This window comes from Microcaecilia unicolor, chromosome 1, assembly GCF_901765095.1.
Source record: "Microcaecilia unicolor chromosome 1, aMicUni1.1, whole genome shotgun sequence".
NCBI lineage: Eukaryota > Metazoa > Chordata > Amphibia > Gymnophiona > Siphonopidae > Microcaecilia > Microcaecilia unicolor.
This window is the reverse complement of record NC_044031.1, coordinates 506,572,184-506,593,632: the sequence shown is the minus strand read 5'-3', so window position 1 is coordinate 506,593,632 and position 21,449 is coordinate 506,572,184. Positions and strand designations below refer to the sequence as shown.

Here is a 21,449-nt window from a genome sequence, read left to right as displayed (position 1 = left end):
CCGTGAACAAGTATTTCCTTAGATTACTGCTGATTATATCCCCTTTCACTTTCATCCTGTGTCCCCTCATTCCAGAGCTTCCTTTCAGCTGGGTGAAAGAGACTCGCCTCCGGAATATATATGTCAATTTTAGTAGCTGCCTTTTGGACCGACTCCTTCCTGTTTATATCTTTTTGAAGGTGCAGTCTCCAGAATTATACATAGTACTCTAAATGAGATCTCACCAGAGATTTATACAGAGGCTTGTCTCCTCCTTTTTTCCTTCTGGCTATTCCTCTTTCTGTGCACCCAAGCATCCTTCTAGCTTTTGCTGTCAGCATGTTTGGCCACCTAAAGGTCGTCACATATGATCATCCCCAAGTCTCACTCCATAAGCCAGGCACCACATGCTTTCCCTACTTGTTAACATTCTATTTAGTTTTCCTAAGGGTGCAGATAGTAATTTTTAAAGCCATTGCCGAAAAAGAAGGATAACATCTGAATTTCTGTGCCTTACATGTGGAAATGACTTTTGACAAACTTACCCACTGGGCTAAAGTCTTTTTACCCACAGCAAACAGAGACATTGGCATTCCCAAGGTGTCACGTTCTCAAAGCTGGAACTGGGTTTGCGAGCCCTTGGGCCACTGCCGAGGAGCGGCAGCGGCAGGCAAAACCACCCCACCCCAGAGGCAAGGCAGAAGTCTGATAAAGAACTAGGCTTCACCTGCACACGGCCACCTTTCACCAGGAGTTGAGCCCCTGGTTGCTGGCGGCTGGTAGGACTTATAGGACAGGGCAGGACTGGATAACAGCTAGGCAGCACAGGGCCTGAAGGTCAGAGGGAAAAGGACTAAACATGGGTAGCAAGGCAGGACACTGGGCTAGGACTCACAGAATAGACAGCACAACACAAGGCAGGGAATGGACTAGCTAGGGGACAGAAACTGGAAGCTGCAAGCAGCCACAAAAGCAGGAAACAAACACTGACAAACAAGGAAAGAACTAAAAGCTGCAAGCAGCCACTGAAGACAGACAACACAGAAACCTATGCACTACACAAAGAACTACAAACAAGGAGCAAGACTAAGAAACAAGCAAACCCTAAACTAAACATAGACTAACTAAAAACAGGCAAGAACTTCAGGCAAGAAACTAGCACAAGGAAACAAACTCAGGCTGAAGTGCTACAAGCACCAACATACCAGGGCCTTAGACAAGGCAAAGGCAGATAGATTCCGAATGGCTAATAAGCCCAGCAGCAACTGAGGCTCAGCTGCAGCAATCACCAGGCCACTACGGGAGCTGTGCAGGGTCAAACAAGACAGACAAATCTGGCAGCCTGGAAGATCCGGACTGGATTGGGCTAAAGTCTGGAACGGGTGATAGTCCATAGCAGCCACCGGTTCTGGCCACCAGAGGGTGAGGTGAGCACAGACGTAACACAAGGTTAGGTTTGGGTGGGTTTTTACTTACACAGAAACATTTACCCTGGGATTCTATATATTGCGGCTTAATTTCTGCATGGAAATCGAAGTGTATTCTAAAGCAATGCACATAACTTAGTTGTTTAACTAGCAAATCGGCACTGTTAATTGGATGTTAACGGGCAATTAGCACTAATTGGCATTAATTGAGATTTATGTGCACAATTCGCTAAGCACATTCTGTAACGTGATGCGTGTAAATTCTAAGTTGCATATATGAAAAGGGGTGTGACCATAGGTGGGGTGTGGGTGTTTCTAAAATGTATGCACTTTGTTATAGAATACACCCACTCTGCACCTAATTTTGGAGTCAAGATTAACGCCAAGTAAAACGTGTAAATGGCCATGACTAAATTTGGTCATGTGGAGAGGCGCTCGGTGTAATTCTATATATCACAAGGACATTTAAGCCTATTCTATAAAATTTAGGTGTTATTTTCCATGCGGAAGTTTCAGGCGCCATATGTAGAATCTAGCCCATAAGGTGGAAGTTATCAATGTAGGCTACCGTTAAGATGGATCATTTTACCACTAACTTGTGCTGTTTCAGCACAGGTCCCATTTTATGCAATGAAATCTAGTTATTAATAATCTGGGTTAACAGTATCTATGTAGCTGTCTTGGTGCTGGAGGCTGGCAACTGTTGAGATTCACTGAGTGAAGCAGCAGAGAAGTTCTTGAATAAAGCCAGGAGTGCCGAGGAGCATGAGTGACCCAAAGAGGTTGTGAACTGCAGTAAGAGGGCCTGTGGATGAGCCTGGTCCTTGAAGGAAGGGTGTGGGTGTAAAGCCAAAGTTCCCTGCATGGAAAGCATCTGCAGCTGGGTTCAGGTATGAATGGCAGCACAGATTTAAATAGGCCATGCTTGGGCAAAAGCCTCAATTGCAGCTTGTTAAAATAATATAACTAGTGGGGAAGGCTTTGAAAAGAACTGATAGGAGGGGTGAGATAATCTTGGACTGAACTGTCAAAAATTTAAAGGGGCAAAGCCTAGGGAAGGACTTGAATGTTAAGCCCTTAAGAAGACAACAAGAGGGTCTGTGCTATGCTACATGTAAAAAAGAAAAATCTGTTAATGTTGAAATGCCTTCTGGTGACCTGTGTCTTGGTAATTCAGGGGGGTTGTGCAGGTCAGAGAGCAAGAGAATTAATGGAGAATGTGTTCTTAGAATTTGAAAGAAGTGTGAGACATGTTTAGGTGCCGCATATTTCATGAATAGGGTAAAGTTTGATGAGAAATAGTCTACTATTACTTTAATTGAGTTTGAAATCCACCAATATTCTATTAGCCAAACCTGGTCCAAGCATAACGTAGATTCTTGATGGGAGTTTTCCCAGAAACTCTGTGGCTACTACCTGTTGAGATGTAGCCAATCCCTTAACCTGCATTGCTTGATCAAATGAATCCCTCCTCCACCTCCAATGAGAAGATGAAGACCTCCCACACTCCCCGATGAGGAGATTAAAGGTGTCTTTTACTAAGGTGCGCTAGTGTTTTTAGCTCATGCTAAAAATCAGTTCGCGCTAAACACACAGATGCCCATAGGAATATAATGGGTGTCGGGGGGGTCACGCCATGCTTTTGAGCTGAATGGACAACCTCACGACTGGCTGTGGGGTGCCCCCTTTACTGTCTGCTATAATCAGCCTCAATACTCTTGTCGAGGTGGGAATTCTTTCTGATAGTGATAGACTTACTTTCCTGCACTCCTGTGGTCAATTTTGCGGCGTTGCTTACACAGCATGACCACCAGATCATCTCAAGGCATGTGGGAGAAGGCCCAGGCAGGAGCAGCTAAGATGGCCAATACACCAGTGGGCCCAATTTTCACCTTGCACGATGCAGCTGTAAAAGAGCTCACTAAAACTTTAATTGCCGTTATGGAGGACAAATTGACTAAAATTTATTCGGCGATTGAGGAAATTAAAGAAAGCTTCGAGATCCATTCCAGCCGACTTCAATGCACGGAAGACTGGATTGTGCAATAGGAGGACAGAGCTGATCATTTTGAGGAGTGCATTCAAAGCCTTGAAACCGCTCATAAGGATATGCTAGACAGGTTGGAGGACTATAAAAAACGGGGAAGGCGTAATAACCTCTGTTTCATCAGCCTCCTATCCTTGATCAGAGATCAGGACCTCCGCCCGACCCTGGAAAAATGGCTGCCAGGTGCATTAGGAACGGAGGAACCTACCTGCAGCTTAAAAATTGAAAGGGTGCACCATTTGGACAATGATGAGAAGGAGACATGAGAGCACAGGCTGTTATAGCCAGATTTTTGAACTTTGTTGACAAGGAGGAAACACTTCAGAAGTACAGCGTGCGGCAAGAGCTTACGTTATAGGATACCAAAATCTTGGTGTTTCAAGTCCTTTTTTCCTCAACTATCTGTTGTAACATGGTGTCAGAATTATTGAGCAGATTGTGCTGAATCAGATACAAATATATATATATATATATAGCAACACAAAAATACAGCTTTAAAATATATATATTTGAAGATGCAACTGGCTTTAATTCCAAAGCCCTCTTCCCCCTCCCTTTGGGAACATTTAAAAGACAAAAGGTACTGCTGACCTCACCTCCCCCTTTCCCTCCCTCTTTAACAAAAGACTTCTCAAGTAAGAGACTGCCTCAAGGCTAAATTGACTCTCTTCCTCTGATCAAAAAGCCTGGCTGATCAACACAACAAATATCAAAGGTAACCAGTAGAGGCAAGGAGACAGGCAGGTGGGAAAGGTGTGAAATACAGCTACTAAAGACAAAGGACACCTGCTGGCCACCCCAGACAAATCTTATCAGAATATGTATCACAGAAATTCAAGCAGAAAACCCTGCACTACAATAAACCATTTGTCAGCAAAATCCAGACAGCAAGTCTTGTGATGTCTTAAGATATGAGACCAAAATATCACAATGCTTTGCAACTACTCAGGGTCGTGTGCAAACCAGGAAACCAAGACAGAGATTCACATGGCATGTCTTCCTGCAGCTTGCAAGAGTATAAAAGATAGAAGCTGTTCCAGACAAGCAGATGCTTCCCTTCAACTGGAACACAGATTCTTCTCTGCAGATTCTCTCTTCCTGGGACCTGTAGCCCACCTGCCTGCTATGAGGATCTCTTCTGCAAACATGTGCTTACCTCATGCTGTTCATACTATGTAACAAGGACTTGTAAGTAACATAACTTTTGATCTAGACCTGGCTACCTTACTTAAGTACAGATTATCTGTAAAGACCTCTTAAAGAACTCTCGTTTGCAATTGTATTTTAAAATAAACCTTTTCTGAAGCTAAAAATATAGTGTCTTTGTGTTCTGAGTATATGATATCTGTTAAGGTTATACTGATAGTGCATGGACACTTTTAAACTTAGTGCCATGCTCTGAGTACATGCTTTCAAATCTTGCAGTACAGAATACTGCATTTCAACAGAGATATATACTTAAGTTATTTAATTTACTAGCCGTTGAGCCCGTGAAAACGGGCTATTTTGGAATGGGGGGTTTCCGAGCCCCCCCCCGAGGTCGGCGTTGCCCCGCCCCGCCTCCCCCGGAGTCGCCGCCGCCGCCCCTCCACCTGGCCCGAGCAGCACTGTAAACTTACATCAGCACGCAGCAGCAGGCACATCAGCAAAGCTGCTGTCAGGGCGGGCTTCCTTCTTTGCCTGTGTCCCGCCCTCGTGTGACGTAATGTCGGCGAGGGCGGGACAAAGGTAGAGAAGGAAGCCCGACGGCAGCTTTGCTGATGTGCCTGCTGCTGCGAGGTGATGTAAGTTCACAGTGCTCGGGCCAGATGGAGGGGCGGCGGCGACTCCGGGGGAGGGGGGGAGGGGGAGGGGGAGCGTTCCGACGTCTGCAGCATGCCAGTAGAGCCTTCCCTCTCTGTTCTGCCCCCGTCATCACGTATTGATGCGGGGGGCGGGGCAGAGAGGGAAGTCTCTACTGCGCATTTGCGAGTGAGTACGGTCACTCGCCGTTTATATGTTTGATTGCAATTATCACCTTTGGTGATTGGTGGAGAAATTAATATCCTAAAACTTATAAATACAGCGCCTGCTCTTAAATTATAAACATTAGCGAGTGCTTTAGAGCAATATTCCCCAAGTAAATCATTTCTTCTTACATTTTTATTGGTGGAAAACGTGGGCAGATATACTGTACGAGTGAGGTAGAGGTGTTCTTAAATTATATTTTTGTATTTTGCTGCAATACTGTGCGAGTGAGGTAGCGGTGTTCTTAAATTATATTTTTGTATTTGCTGCTTTATAGTGAACTGAGTATCAGGTTTCATTAATTAAATTTCCGATTGATAAATTGATAAGGTTTTCAGGGCATTTAGAATATTTAGAATGCTGTGCTGGATGAATGTCTCTCTAAGTAGTAGATTAAGTTTCTAGCTATTGCCATACTCTTGGTTAAGACGGTAATCCTTCAGTTTTGGACCTCTCCTGTGGACCCCCTTATCATAATTGGCTTTCACGTATGAAGGAATTGGTATCTTATAAAATCACTTGCTCCACTAACACCTGATCATCCCTGAGGAGCAAACCTCTGTGATCCCATTCTAATTGAAAGTGATAGTAGAAAAGGATGTCAGACTGTGTGACAGCGTCAGAAAACATAGATGTATGTTTTTCTTAAATGACTGACTTATATGTGTATGCTCTGTTACATACAAGTTTGTGTTGCTGTGTCGACCCTCTTGATATTTTAGCATTAATGCATCTAAAATGGATACTCTGGCTACATTAACTGGTGCATCTACGTCCGTTCCTGGATGTATTTGAGAACAGGCTTTACATCAGCAGATCCTGTTCTAAGATGCTGGCAGAACTTGATGTATTCTGACCTGAACGTCTCAGTTCTGATTTGTGTGTTCTTTCTAACATCCACATCCATATATCCAGCACAGCTTTTAGTACATTTTAATGTGGCAGTGTGTGTTAACTGCTGCGTTGGGAATTTAATATGGAAATTCATATTAGGGAGTGAGAAGGGGCAGGGAGTGCATTGTGTAGTCAATTCTCATTAAAAATACCCATGTTGATTGCAAATGCAACAGTGGAGAACAGTCAACTATGGGTCCACAGGTATAGTTAGCAGTATTCTGCAATAGTGGTGTGGTTATGTCATCAATGTGTGTTAACTAGGGTTACCATATGTCCGGATTTACCCGGACATGTCCTCTTTTTGAGGACATGTCCGGGCAACCGGGCGGGTTTTGCCAGGCTGCCCGTTTGTCCAGAAATCCGGACAAACGGGCAGATTGCTAGCCTCCCCTCCTCTTACTTACTACTGCCCTGGTGGTCTAGTGACCTCTTCCGCCTTCAGGGCAGGAAAGAGCCCCTCTTTCCTGCCCAGAGCGCTGCCCTGCATGCATCCTTCCTGTTCGTGATCTCGGCGCCGATTCAAAATGGCCACAGAGAGTTGAAGTGACCTCGCGAGACTTCAACTCTCGGTGGCCATTTTGAATTGGCGCCGAGATCACGAACAGGAAGGATGCATGCAGGGCAGCACTTCGGGCAGGAAAGAGAGGGCTCTTTCCTGCCCCGAAGAGGTCACTAGACCACCAGGGCAGTAGTAAGGTAAGGGGAGGGGGTGACGGGGAGGGGGAGTGAGGGTGTGTGACAGGGGGGGAGGGGAAAATGTGACGGGGCAGAGCGAGGGCGTGAAATGGGGTGGGGCGGATGTGAAAGGGGTGGGGTGGGGCATCAAAGGGGGCGGGGCATGTGTCCTCCTTTTTGGGGGGCAAAATATGGTAACCCTAGCGTTAATGAGCATTGCTCCTTGTTAGTGGCACTATTGCCTTGCCTAAAGTGCCAGGAATACCCTCAACGGTTACATATTTCCTGTGCCTTCACATTGGCTGTTAACATGCATTAAATACATAAGCTTAATGCAGGTCAGTAAATTCGGGCTCTAACGGGTCCTTTTACAAAGGTGCGCTAGCGTTTTTAGCACATGCTGAACATTAGATGCCCATATATTCCTATGGGCGTCTCTAGCGTGCCTTTTTGTAAAAGGACCCCTAAGTCTGTACCCGAGACAATAAAGGGTGAAGTGACTCGCCCAAGGTCACAAAGAGCATCAGTGAGAGAAGTGGATTTGCACCCTGGCTTCCCTAGTACTTATTCTGCTGCTTAGTTAATTTTTATTTTAAAAGCATCCTGGGGGCTTTATGTGTTAGAAGCATAAACACAGCTACCTCTGGGGTGGCAAGTTTGGCTAACTGTTCTGGTGAGGAAGATGGAATAGTGAAGTTATTAGTTCCAGTAATTTGCAGAAGTCTCTGCCATCGGTAGGAGTATAGAATTTGAATGCTAGGGTCTCAGAAATTGAGTAGTTCATTTCTTTGATTACTGGGTTACATGCTTTCTCATTTGAAAGAGTTTATAGTTTTAAAAGCAAACTTTCTTCAATATTTGATAACTACACTACATTAAAGGCTTATATTCTGCATCTACCTGCACAGTTCCATGTGGATCACGATATTAATTCACTGGGGGGGAGGTCTTTTTACAAAGGTGAGCTAGCATTTTTATCGTGCACTAACTGTGTAGATGCCTATAATATTCCTATGGGCATCACACAGTTACCACACACAAATTTTTAGTGCATGCTAAAAACGCTAGTATGCCTTTGTAAAAGGGGCCCTTAGCACCCAGGTAAACATTGAGAAGTAGACTTTCAAAATAAAAGTTTTCAGATGTTTCCTAAATAGTAAAATATTTCCTTTCATATTTTATGACAGTAGGTAGGAAATCCATACAGAAGGGACTCGATATTAAATGGAAGAAGTCAATTGCTTATAAGACTTAACCTCTCTGATAGATGGAAAATGGAGCAACATTTGGTTATGAGAAGAAAGGGAGTTTCTGTCTACTGATAGGTTACTTTGGGGCATCAGATAAGATGGAGCAATGCCTTACAAAATGTTGAATACCATGACACAAAGCTTGAATTGTACCTGGGCCTCAATGGGAAACCAATGAAGTTTCAAGAAGGAAGGAGAAACTCTTATCAAATTTATGAATGCTTAGAAATAATTGCAAAAATAGTTGCCAGACCTCTTTTAAAGTGAACCTTAAAATGAACAGACACATGCTAATGATTTGAAGACATCAAATGAGTAGAAGTATGCTTTATGTCAGCACGACATCACAGTTTCTTCTATTTTAACAAACAGCTCACTCAAATTAGATTCAAAATGTGTAAACACTCATTTCTGCCACACTAATACTTGTCAGGGACTTCCAGGGTTTTAAATTGTAACTTAACCAGGCTCCAAGGAAACATGTTTGTTTTTATTCTTATTTCCAGTAACCAAAATAAATAAATAAATAAAAGTCCATCTTCAGCACCCATTATGAGATCAATGGCTGTTAATGCATATAAATGCAATGTTGATTATGCTTACTAATGGTGTTAAAATAACATGTAGATGGTAAAGTATGTGCATAAAAGCAATGGGTCTGCAATGGAGTTTGTGCGTATGCTTTTTTTTTTTTTGCAGTTCTAATAGGCAGTGAATTATTTTGCTTAGTTATGCATTTCTTTGGCTCATTAGCATAGGTTTCATGTTAAAACTATCACAAGCTGGTTTATCCTTGTTAGCAGTGCTGTTAATGAACACCAATTAGCTTGTGCATGCTATGAATATTTTTTAATGCATGTTAACCACTTGCGATAGCATTAATGCACTTCAGTAAGTTTGCCGAAATGGACGTCCATGTGCTTGAAACATCCAAGTACCGATTTTGTAACGGAGAAAAGGAACATCCAACACTATAGTACGTACAAATAGCAAGGGCGTGTGCTGTGGGTATGTTTTAGGTGGGGTTAGGGAGGGCCTGAAATCTGGACATCCAAGATCGCTTACCGAAGGGGAAGAAACATCAAGGGATGCCCTTATTTAGACCTGTTGCAGGCATGTCCGGGTCAAAAAGGTGCCCTGATTGAGCAGCTGACCAATGAAGGGGATTAAAGCATGACACCTCTTTAATGCCCCAGTGGCTACTGTCGCCCTCTCTCTTCCCTGAAAGCGATACCGAAAGGGGATACCAGGCTGTATGACGGCTTCAGGTATTATGGGCATTCTTAAAAAATGCCGGAAGCAAGTCTGAGGAGTATTCCATTGGTTAGTTTAGTGGACTGTAAACCAAGGCACCCAGGTTCTAGTCCCATTGTGAGCCCTCCAGAAACAGAAAAATATCAACTGTACCTAAATATATAAGCCACCTGCAAGCCAGGTTATACAAGTGGTGTACGGAGGAAACTGAAAGAAGCCAAGAGAGAGATACGTCTGGCGAAAGCGCAAGCGGAAGAACAAATGGCTAGAAATGTAAGGAGGGGTGCCAAAAATTTCTTCAGGTATATTAGTGAAAGGAGAATGACTAAAAAGGGAATTGTGAGACTAAAAGATACTGCGAACTTCTATATAGATAATGATGAAGAAAAGGCAAATTTTCTAAATAGATACTTTTGTTCTGTTTTTACTGAAGAAAATCCTGGAGAAGGACCGCGATGGACTGGCAAAAGTTCATTTGAGAATGGAGTGGATATAGCACCATTCACGGAAGAGAGTGTGTAGGAACAACTTGAAAAACTAAAGGTGGACAAAGCCATGGGACCGGACAGGATCCCCCAGGATATTGAGGGAGCTCAGAGAGGTTCTGGCGGGTCCTCTTAAAGATTTGTTTAATAAATCCTTAGAAACGGGAGAGGTTCCGAGGGATTGGAGGACGGCAGAGGTGGTCCCTCTTCACAAAAATGGTGATAGGGAAGAAGCTGGAAACTACAGGCCGGTAAGCCTCACTTCAATTATTGGAAAAGTAATGGAAGCGATGCTGAAGGAAAGGATAGTGAATTTCCTGGAAGAAAATGAGTTGCAAGATCTGAGACAACATGGTTTTACCAAAGGGAAATCGTGCCAAACGAATCTCATTGAATTCTTTGATTAGGTGACTGGAAAATTGAACTGTGGACGTGCTATAGATGTAATCTACTTAGATTTCAGCAAGGCTTTTGACACGGTTCCCCACAGGAGGCTCTTAAATAAACTGGATGGGCTAAAGATAGGACCCAAAGTGGTGAACTGGATTAGGAACTGGTTGACAGACAGGCGCCAGAGGGTGGTGGTGAATGGAGTTCGCTTGGGGGAGGGAAAGGTGAGTAGTGGAGTGCCTCAGGGATCGGTGCTGGGGCCGATTCTGTTCAATATATTTGTGAGTCACATTGCCGAAGGGTTAGAAGGTAAAGTTTGCCTATTTGCGGATGATACTAAGATTTGTAACATAGTGGACATCCCGGAGGGAGTGGAAAACATGAAAAAGGATCTGAAAAAGCTAGAAGAATGGTCTAAGGTTTGGCAATTAAAATTCAATGCGAAGAAATGCACTTAGGGAGTAGAAATCCACAAGAGGCGTATGTGTTAGGCGGTGAGAGTCTGCTAGGTACGGACGGGGAGAGGGATCTTGGGGTGATAGTATCTGAGGATCTGAAGGCGATGAAACAGTGCGACAAGGCGGTGGCCGTAGCTAGAAGGTTGCTAGGCTGTATAGAGAGAGGTGTGACCAGCAGAAGAAAAGAGGTGTTGATGCCCCTGTACAAGTCGTTGGTGAGGCCCCACCTGGAGTATTGTGTTCAGTTTTGGAGGCCGTATCTTGCTAAGGATGTAAAAAGAATTGAAGCGGTGCAAAGAAAAGCTGCGAGGATGGTATGGGATTTGCGTTACAAAATGTATGAGGAGAGACTTGCTGACCTGAACATGTATACCCTGGAGGAAAGGAGAAACAGGGGTGATATGATACAGATGTTCAAATATTTGAAAGGTATTAATCTGCAAACGAACCTTTTCCAGAGATGGGAAGGCGGTAGAACGAGAGGGCATGAAATGAGATTGAAGGGGGGCAGACTCAAGAAAAATGTCAGGAAGTATTTTTTCACGGAGAGGGTGGTGGATGCTTGGAATGCCCTCCCGCGGGAGGTGGTGGAGATGAAAACGGTAACGGAATTCAAACATGCGTGGGATAAACATAAAGGAATCCTGTTCAGAAGGAAGGGATCCTCAGGAGCTTAGCCTAGAATGGGTGGCAGAGCCGGTGGTTGGGAGGTGGGGCTAGTGCTGGGCAGACTTATACGGTCTGTGCCAGGGCTAGTGGGTGGGAGGCGGGGATAGTGCTGGGCAGACTTATACGGTCTGTGCCAGAGCCGGTGGTGGGAGGCGGGGCTGGTGGTTGGGAGGCTGGGATAGTACTGGGCGGACTTATACGGTCTGTGCCCTGAAAAAGACAGATACAAATCAAGGTAAGGCATACACAAAAACTAGCACATATGAGTTTATCTTGTTGGGCAGCCTGGATGGACCGTGCAGGTCTTTTTCTGCCGTCATCTACTATGTTACTATGTTACATTCAGGTACAGTAGATATGTTGCTGTTCCTGGAGGGCTCACAATTACAAAAAAAAAAAAAAAAAGTTCCAGCGGGATTTGAACCTGAGTCTCTTGGTTCATAGTCCAGTGCACTAACAACTAGGCCATGTGCTCTGCATGGATGTCTGTGGCCATTTTCAAAGAATGAAGAATACTGCCATACAGACATCCATGTCCCTTGTTTTCTCCATTCATAATTTGGATGTTCCAATTTATAAAGTGGATATTCATGCTGGATGTTTCTAGCGTGTAGACATCCATCTCACGTATTTTTGAACAGGTAATCTTAACGTTTGAAAAATGCATGTGAGATGGATGTCCGTTTGGGATGTTCTGACTTGGACATCCTTTCGAAAATGCCCCTCTGTTTGTTTTAAGGCATGCTTCTTTCTAAGATCTGCTGTCAGGTTAGTAACTTTTTTTTTTTTTTTTAATGCAAGTTTTAACTTTTAAGAGCAGTTTTAAATAATATGTACAGATCGACATTTTTAAAATACATAAGCCATCTAGATTGGAAATGAGTCATGCAAGTTGATGTTCACAATTTGTAATGTATTTTAGGAAAGGTTTGCTAAGTTAAGAGCCTTTTGTAAAATACATCATAAGGACTTGGGGAAAAATACATGTATTTTCTAGCATGTATACCAAGAATAGCCATTTTACAAAAAAACCCCAAACTATATTTATTAAAAGAAAAGAAAAGTAAGGTCAGCATCACTTGAGGCACTTTGGTGGTAATTCTGTAACATAGAAGACTAGCATTTACACGCATATGAGTGCACATATACACAGAACTGCCAAAATGTTGCCTAAGCACTATTCTGTAAACACCTGCTTAACTTTCATAGTGCATATTTGCAATAGGAGTATACATATGCGTTAAGCTTAGACGAGACTCAAAAATACATATGTAACTTATAGATAGACTATTGTAAGTTTCCAATATATCTGCAGCTCTATTGGCACAAGTGCTTGTGCCTCTTATGGGGGGAGAGTGATAAACAGAGAAATACAACTTTATGGTTTATAATGGGCTAGAAAATCCAGATCCTCTCACCTACCCACACCCATCCTGTTAGACTATCAATGAAATGAAATGCTTTGATGTACCCATGCATACCTCCTACCCACCCCCACCTTGCTAGACTGTCATTGAAATGCTTTGATGCTTCACTTATATATACTATCAACTAACACATTTGCTTATTTCCGATCTGACGAAGAAGGGCAACCTTCGAAAGCTAATCAAGAAATGTATTATGTCCAATAAAAAAGGTATCATCTTATTTTCTTTTCCATGTTTTATTTTGTTTGATTTCTATTGATAACCTTTAAGAGTGGACTAACAAGGCTACCACACCAGCCATAATGGAAACCGGGCCCGGCCATCTCAAACCCGGCGAAATGCAAGGCATTTGGTCATGGGAGGAGCCAGCATTTGTAGTGCACTGGCCCCCCTGACATGCCAGGACATCAACCGGGCACCCTAGGAGGCACTTAAAAAAATTAAAAGAAAAAACAAAAATAGCTTCCAGGTGCATAGCACCTTTACCTTGGATGCTGAGCCCCCCAAATCCCCCCCAAAACCCACTCCGCACAACTCTACACCATTACCATAGCCCTAAGGGGTGAAGGGGGGCACCTACATGTGGGTACAGTGGGTTTTGGGGGTTTTTGGAGGGCTCAACATTAACCACCACAAGTGTAACAGGTAGGGGGGGTGGGCCTGGGTCCGCCTGCCTGAAGGTACTGCACCCACTAACAACTGCTTGAGGGACCTGCATTCTGCTGTCAAGGAGCTGGGTATGACATGTCAGGCTGGCATACAGGCTGGCAAAAAAAGTAATAGTTTTTTTTTTGGGTGGGAGGGTGTTGGTGACCACTGGGGGAGTAAGGGGAGGTGATTCCCGCTTTCCTCCGGTGGTCATCTGGTCAGCTGGGGCATTTTTTCAGACTTGGTCCTAAAAATAAATGGACCAAGTCTGGCCGGCGAAATGCTCGTTTGAGCCGGCCATTTTTTTTTCATTATAATGTGAAGCCGGCCATCCCCTAACCACGCCCCACCCCGCCCCCTGCCCTGCCTTCGCTACCCTACCAACACGCCCCTTGAAGGTTGGCCAGCGCAGTGACGAAAAAGCAGTTGGGGCCGGCCAAAATCGGTTTTCGATAATACCAATTTCCTTAGCGTCCCTCCGGACCGGACCAGGATTGGACTGATGGGTTGTGCTCGCCTACCAGCAGGTGGAGACTGAGAAAAAACTCTGACTCTAGAGAGCCAATAGGAGCCCTGGCCATGTGACCTTAGCCTCAGTATTTTCTCAGTCTCCCAGCAGGTAGGAAGCGAGCCCATTAGTCTCTCTCTTTATCTTTTAGTGGTTAATAATGCTACCTCTTCTGTGCCTAGGAATTCTCTGTTAGACGCTGGTCAGGCAGGGATTTCTTTTCCTTTCTTGTTTCCTTTCTTTACAGCCTCTGGGGGTGTTAAACTCGGGTGTCCCCGAGTCCCTCCCCCCTTCCTCCCCATCTCCCATACGTGGCTGGGAAGGACTACCCTTTGTTTAGAAAGGTGTATGTCTTTGGGAGAGGCAGCCACTATAGAAAGTTAAAACTTATAAGCATTTTAAAGAGCAAGCTAAATCACGAGCAGGCAGCTCTGTGTTTTTCCCCATTACTTTTAACGAGCAGGCAGCTCTGGTTGCTGTTTTGGGTGTCTATATTATCTAGCTGTTAAAAAAAAAAAAAAAAAGAGGCAGCAGTAATTTGGAGGAGTTTTCTTGGCTGGTTATTGCTCTTCCTTCTGTTTTTGTTGGTCAGTTTTAATTTTAGCGGTTTGTTCGGCGGAACAGGGCTTCAAAAAAAAAAAAAAAAAAAAAAAAGATTTTGGCGCGAATCGGGTACGCGCGTGCACGCGCATTACCGTCATGTCCGAGAAGCTGAGACGCTACGCTGTATGCCAGCGTCGGGGGATCTCCTCTTCCAGCTCTTGTAAATATTGTACACCGCTGGGGGGTGCGTCGGGACCTTCTCTTTCACCGTTTTCGGGGCTTCAGTTGTCAGCCCAGAGTTCCTCGCCGTCGCGGTCTGCTGTAGCAGTTCTGGACGGGTCAGGTGCACCTCCGGATGCCGCTCCCGCGAATTCTGCGAGTGCGGTGCCCATTTTGTTTGTTTCCCACGACGCGAAGTGTTTTTATTTGGATGTAGAGAGCTCCATTATGCAGGAGAGGCTGCAGCATGTTTTTTGTCAGCGCCAGAGTTGTTTTCTGTATTGCAGCCTGCTCCTTCAGATCGCAGTGCTCTGTGTTATGTGTAGTGCTCCACGCAGGGCCCGGTGTTATGTGTGGCAGTCCGTAATTTAAATCTACAACGAATTATACAACAAATTATACGAATGAGAACAGAAGAACGCATTTATGCACTCCATTAGCACAAATGGTTTGAGGCTGCTTGCTCTATATTCCAGGATTATTTTTCTCTCTGGTTTCCCAGTGTTGCGGTTACCATATTTTTTATTCTTTTTCTGCCTTGAGTCTATGGAAATTCTGCAAGGTTGTAATGTCAGTTTTTGTTGGATTATTTGTAGTAAATAATTAGCAGATTTTAGTACACACAGCTTCAGCTTTAGAAATGTTAATTTCTTTCTTCATCTCTCTCTCATTCACCCCTGAATAATTCACTGCTGAGTCACTTTAAAGTTGAAGTAACAAAACATCTGTTTACTCACAGTTTGCAGTTAGATTATAATCAGACAGGCTTATATATACATATTACTATACATTTGTATTATCAGCTCCTTCCATGTGCTTAGATGGTAATGGATGCTCACACCACCATAGATCCTCTCAGGTTAGGAGAGATCATGAGCTCCATGTGCTCCATGTGCTGCATGTGCTGCATCTGCTGTGTCTAACCCCCACAGGAAGTTGCATAGCTGTGTGACCTCTCTAAGTAATTCACATCAGAGGTCACAGAGTAATCACAGAGAAATAATAGGTGACAGGCAATGCATGTAAAAATACAATACATTCCAACAAACCCCTTCTCATGCATAACTGTCATGCAATTATTTATTCATACAAAGTCCAAGCTTTATACGCAGATTCACAAAATGTTCTCTGGGTAACGGTTTGGTCATGATGTCAGCTGTCATCTCACTGGTGTGACAATAGTGTAGACTGATGACCCCTTCTTTTGCCAACTCTCGCACGTTGTGGTATTTCGTTGCGATGTGCTTGGTACGTGACTGAACCTTGTCATTCTGTGACAGTCGGATGCAGCTCTGATTATCTTCCATTATCTGGATTGGTCTCTTTTCAGCTATTCCGAAATCCAGCAAAAGTTTTTCAATCCACATCAGTTCTCTGCACGCTTCCGATACGGCCACGTATTCAGCTTCTGTAGAAGACAGACTCACAATACTTTGTTTATGACTGGCCCATGAAATTTGTACATTTCCATACATAAACACATATCCACTTGTGGATTTATAATCAGAATGATCCCCTGCCCAATCTGAATCACAGTAACATATTAGTTTTGGATTACTATTGGCTGAAATCTTTAATTTACAATCAATGGTACCCTTTAAATACCTTACCATCCTTTTAACTGCAGTCCAATCTGATTTGGTAGGTGAGCTGACCCTTCTGCTCAAAATTCCTACTGCATTTGCTATATCAGCCCTGTATGTGGTAGCTAGATATAAAAGCTTACCTATGGCTGATCTATATTGGATGTTATCTGGTAAAGGTTCTCTTACTGTTTCATCCTTCAGAAAATCAGTGATCATGGGAGTGCTTACAACTTGGGCATCTTGCATACCTAAACTTTCAATAAGCTCATTTATTTTCTGCTTCTGGCTTAGAAGATAAGAACCATCATTTTGTTTCTCAATTTCTATACCAAGATAGTATGACACATTACCAAGTTCTTTTATCTCAACATTGTGGTTTAAACACTTTACAATGTCCTTGTACTCTTGCTCACTTTGCTTGCAATGAGCAGATCATCAACAAAAGCTAAAATGTATGCATATTGTCCATTTGTGCACCTAGTGTACAAGCATTTATCTGCTTCACCTTGCTTAAATCCTAAATTTGTCAATATTTCATGCAATTTTTCATTCCAACATTTTGCACTTTGCTTTAATCCATAAAGACCTTTGTTTAATTTACACACTAGCTGTCTTTGTTTTGTATTTATGAAACCTGTTGGCTGTTCCATGTACAAGTCTTCAGTTATTTCTCCGTGAAGAAATGCTGTTTTCACATCAATGTGTTTGACTTGCATGCCTTTTGAGACTGCAATGCTCAGAAGTGTTCTGATTGTCGTGTGTTTCACTACAGGTGCAAACACTTCATCAAAATCTTCTCCATATTTTTGAAGATATCCCTTTGCCACTAATCTGGCTTTATACCTTTCCACTTTTCCTTGTGCATTCCTTTTTAACTTGAATACCCATTTGCATCCTATAGCTTTCTTGCCAGGAGGTAATTTTGTAAGAATCCAAGTATTATTTTTATCCAATGCATCAATTTCTTCTTGTGCAGCTTTATGCCATTCAGCAGCTTCTTCTGCTGGCATTTTCTCAATCTCATCCCATGTTAAGGGCTCTTGAGCTTCTGCTGACTTTGTTAGGTAAGACAGTCTTGGGGGTGGAACACCTTTGTTTTCCCTGGATGAGCGTCTGACTACAGGTTGGTCCGACCTTTCTGCATCCTCTAAATCTGAGAGTACTTCTCCAATTGATTCCCCTTCTCCAACTGTACTGTCTTCTTCAATGATCCTTTCTGTGTCTGCTTCCTCTGCCTGTTCCTCGTTAGATACAGATGAGTTGCTTTCAGACATCTGCCTTGGTATGGCATTTATATACACTGGCATGTCTATTATGGTTCTAGTTTCATATTCTGGATGATAAGGCTCATCTGGGATAATCCAGCCTTTATCAACCCTTTTGTTTTCATCAAAATATGTAACATGTCTTATGCCAACAATGCCAGTTTTCAGATTCAAAATTCTATATCCTTTGTGTCCTGGAGTATAGCCAACTAAAATGCCCCTTTCTGTTGTGGAATCCAGCTTATGCCTTCTTTGCTTTGGTACATGAGCATATGCTGTACTTCCAAATGTTCTTATGTGTGACAGGTTTGGCTTCCTACCATGCCATGTCTCATGTGGTGTGCGCTCAGCGCCTTTAGTTGGCATTCTGTTTTGTAGGTACACTGCTGTGAGAATGGCTTCCCCCCATAGTTTTTTAGGGAGATTGCTATCTGACAGCATACATCTGGTCATTTCCACAAGTGACCTAAATTTTCTCTCTGCAACAGAATTTTGTTCTGGTGTATAAGCTACTGTTGTGATATGCTGAATGCCTTCTTGTTCTAGAAATGTGCGCATGCTTTGTGAAGTGAACTCACCACCATTGTCGGTCTGAAGAACCTTTGGTTTTCTTTCAAATTTATTGCTCACCATGGCTACGTATTTCTTCAGCATGTCTGTGACTTGACTTTTTTCTTTCAGCAAATAGGCCACACAATATCTAGAGAAATCATCCAAGAATATTAGCACAAATCTGTTATTTCCCAATGATGGGATATTAAACGGTCCACATAAGTCACTGTGTATTAAGTCCAGTACTTTATTACTCCTATTTCCTGTGTATGCAGGAAATGAGGGTCTCACACCTTTTTGAGTAACACAGTCTATGCATTTCTCCATTTTACCAGCATCTGCACTTATCTGAATGCCGGTGGCCAGTTGCTTACTGTAAAGATCCTGGATCACCTTAGAATCACGATGTCCCAGGCGGCGGTGCCAGATTTCCAGACTACATTTACCATCATTCTTCCTTACTTGCGCCATATGTGAGGCTTCACCTGAAATGCTCAGTTTATAAACATCATTATGCATAAAAGCTTCAGCATACACTTCATCATTTTTAGAGATTGTGCACTTACTGTTTTCAAAATGAATCGCAAATCCCTTCTTATCTAATGTAGATACACTAAGCATATTACAAACTGCTTGGGGAATATACAAGACATCACTTACAGGAATTTCTTTAACTTCATTAGACACTTTGCATTTTAAGAATCCAATACCTTTTGCTTGGATCTTAGCAGTCCCTGCGTTTGCAGTTTTAAGAATACCTTCCTCTGGACACATTTCCTGAAAGAAATTCTTACAATTGGTTAAATGGCATGTGCTCCCTGAATCCAAAATCCAAGTACTTTCATTTGAATTATTATTTACCATAGTCAAAGATTTTTCTGCCATTAGAAAGCCCTTGTGTTTATCTTTGTCCTTCATACATTTCCTGGTTTGAAAATTCTTTAGTTCCATTGGCTTAGGTGAGCTAGAGGGAGTGTTTTGTGTTTCCTTACACCATTTAGATACATGTCCCTCCTTTCCACATGAGTAGCAAATCAGCTTGCCCTTGGGTGGAGTTTTCCCATAGCTCCGCCTTCCTCTGTTCTTTGCCAAGAAATTTGTTTCATTTCTCTCTGACTTGCTTTGAGAACACATCTCCTCAGAATCATTTATTATGCATTCCTGCCTTAGTTTTGATGTTGTCTGTTCAAAAGATTGCCCTTCAATGGCCTCATTTACAGACCTAAAAACATCAAACTTCTTTGATAGTGAGGTAAAAAGAAATGCTCTTTTCAATGCATCACACATGGGAATTCCAGAAAGTTCTAGCTTTTGAAATGAAGACATAAGATGCATAATGTGATCATTACATTTACTTTATCCCTTAATTTGGTTTCATTCAACTCTGCCAGCCAAATTGGTTGCTGCTTTGCATATGTAGTTGCATACATAGTTCTCAGTTTATATAAAATGTCCTTTGGTGTATCTTTTCCCTCCACTAATATGGCTTGTTTCTCTGAGAGAGCTTCCAAAAGCATGCACTTCACATAATAGTTTGCATTGTCCCATTCAGCCATATTTTCAGCTGTTCTGTCTTGGTCTAAGCATATATCTAATCTTTTTGCTCGAAGGAGACATATGAATCTTAATTCCCACTGCCGATAATTAAACTCAGTTAATCTAGGCACCTTGAGAGAATAGAACAATGGTGAATTTCTTCCCTCAGCCATTTTCTTAGCCTTCTGTCTGCTGTGTGGGGGGAGAGAGAGACAGACTGAATCTTTCCTTTAAAACTTAAGAGAAAAATGTGGCCTTTTTTTCTGCCTGGTAATATTTCTCTTCTTTTTCAATTCCTGGACCCTGGGCCCATAACCCTTTTGTTGGATTATTTGTAGTAAATAATTAGCAGATTTTAGTACACACAGCTTCAGCTTTAGAAATGTTAATTTCTTTCTTCATCTCTCTCTCATTCACCCCTGAATAATTCACTGCTGAGTCACTTTAAAGTTGAAGTAACAAAACATCTGTTTACTCACAGTTTGCAGTTAGATTATAATCAGACAGGCTTATATATACATATTACTATACATTTGTATTATCAGCTCCTTCCATGTGCTTAGATGGTAATGGATGCTCACACCACCATAGATCCTCTCAGGTTAGGAGAGATCATGAGCTCCATGTGCTCCATGTGCTGCATGTGCTGCATCTGCTGTGTCTAACCCCCACAGGAAGTTGCATAGCTGTGTGACCTCTCTAAGTAATTCACATCAGAGGTCACAGAGTAATCACAGAGAAATAATAGGTGACAGGCAATGCATGTAAAAATACAATACATTCCAACAGTTTTGACAAGGTTATGATTTTAATTTTTGTATACACAGAGTTTGTTCCTTTTAAGCATTTCTCTCATTGGCTGTAGTGTTATACAGTGTTGGTTTTTTTTTTTTTTTTTTCAGAATTTAAGAAGGTTTATCTATAGGCATAGAGTAGATTGTTTTTGATGCCAAAAAATATATATAAGCTCTCTCATGTTCTCTGGAGGACTGCCCTGTCTATCAAGCTCCCAATCACTCAGCTACAGGAATGCTTGGTTCATGTCCTCCCTCTTTTCCAACTGTCTTGAACCCTCTCATATTTAATTTTGGCTTTCTTCTGATAGTTACAGGACAGATGACCACTTAGACAATGAGGTCACTTTTTCATTTTGCATATTTCCCCCTTAAGGATAGTGGAAGGTTCTCAAACCATCTAATGGGGTTTTTTATCTTCGCTATCAGTTCAGCATTGGCAGATGGTAAACTTTATGGTTTGGTCCAGTATGCCTATACATACCATCTACTATCCCTTCCTCTTCCTTAGAGATCTTATATTCTTGTCTCCAGCTTTCTTGAATTTAGACACGGTATTGTCTCCTCCACCTTCGCCAACAGGCTGCTGTGCTAATCCACCACCTTTTCTGTTAGCAAGATTTACCTCAGAATGGTAACATAGTAGATGATGGCGGATAAGAATCTAATAGTCAATGATTGGTGCTCTACAATTCTTGCTATAATATCTTATTTCCTTTCAAGTATTTCCCTCCATGGCTATAGTATTCTACAGTGTTTTAAAAACTTAATAAATTTTTTTCTATGACATAGGGTGCATTGTTCAGAGGCCATGGGGATCTATAGCTCTTTTG

General features: G+C 42.6%; 1 protein-coding gene across 1 annotated transcript in view; it reads left to right on the top strand.

Annotated features, from left to right (window-relative positions):
* The window catches only part of LOC115477907 (25-hydroxycholesterol 7-alpha-hydroxylase), a 337,896-nt gene that overhangs the window by 38,658 nt on the left and 277,789 nt on the right, over positions 1–21,449 (top strand). The window lies entirely within an intron of this gene.